Here is a 1,175-nt window from a genome sequence, read left to right on the forward strand (position 1 = left end):
GTGTCTACACCAAAAAGGTATTCAAAAGCCATTTTTTTCCTCGCTATAACTGCATGTGCATATGGAAATTAACCTTCAGCAGGCTATGGTGCTCCAGCCCCTCCTCCTCCTCCACCACCATTGCTCCAATTCCAACATATGCTTACAATTACGCTGTTCTTATTGCTGAATCTGGAAACAACTTCAGCACTGAAGAAGAAGCTAAGCATGGAGCTGTTGCTGAACAATACAAGGTTTTGCGTGCTGATGGTAAAATCATGACTGTTTCCTACACTGTTGAAAGAGACAGTGGATTTGTTGCTGACGTAGTGACTGAGCTTCCTCCCCCTCCAGCATATGTTGTCCCTCCAGCTCCATTGCCTTCTTATGCCTAAATTCATTCTGACTAGATTATTTCAATCAGCAAAAATGACTGAGAAAGTTAAAATAAAGAAAATCAAATCATACCTTATATGGAAATTTACACCTATTTTTTAAACTAAGATTCAATAAATTACTGAGTGCATAAATTTTTTTTTGTTTATTTCTTATTTACCAGAATACGTATTATTTTATTACAAAGATTAATATTGAATGATGAAACATGTCTAAAAATTATTAAAAAATGTGCAATATCTCTTTAAAAGTGAATTATGTACTTTAGGTCCCATTACAATTTTAAAAATAGGGACTACGGGGGATGGGAATAAAATGTTAGATTTGTCTGAACCACCCTTGCCAGCAAAAGGTTTTGTGAATAAGCTTTAAATAATTCATATATATGAAAAACATATTTTGATTATTAGTGGATTATTAGATTATGAAGTTTAGACAAGTTGTGACATTAATCGCTGCCACGGTATATCGTTCTTTCTTTTATAATCATTCCATTTTTTTCATTTGTTAAGACTAGTGATATTATATCTGTTGAGCTTAACATTGAGATATTTTAAGTCAAAATATGGAATACTTGCCCTGTCGCATAAACTCTTAACATTCAGCCTCATTTCATTTGTAATTTCTAGTTGAAATTTTGTCTATAGATAATGTTCATATATATGATGATTTCATTTGTAGATATGTATAATATTTCATCAGGTCCAACGTAGAAGGTAATATATTAGATGTTATCTTGGATGGCTTACAGAAAAGTAATTGCTCACTATAACTCCTTTTTTTGTAGATATTTTTGTATA

The sequence above is a fragment of the Lepeophtheirus salmonis genome, unplaced genomic scaffold (genome assembly GCF_016086655.4).
Source record: "Lepeophtheirus salmonis unplaced genomic scaffold, UVic_Lsal_1.4 unplaced_contig_3682_pilon, whole genome shotgun sequence".
In the NCBI taxonomy this organism is placed as follows: Eukaryota; Metazoa; Arthropoda; class Copepoda; order Siphonostomatoida; family Caligidae; genus Lepeophtheirus; species Lepeophtheirus salmonis.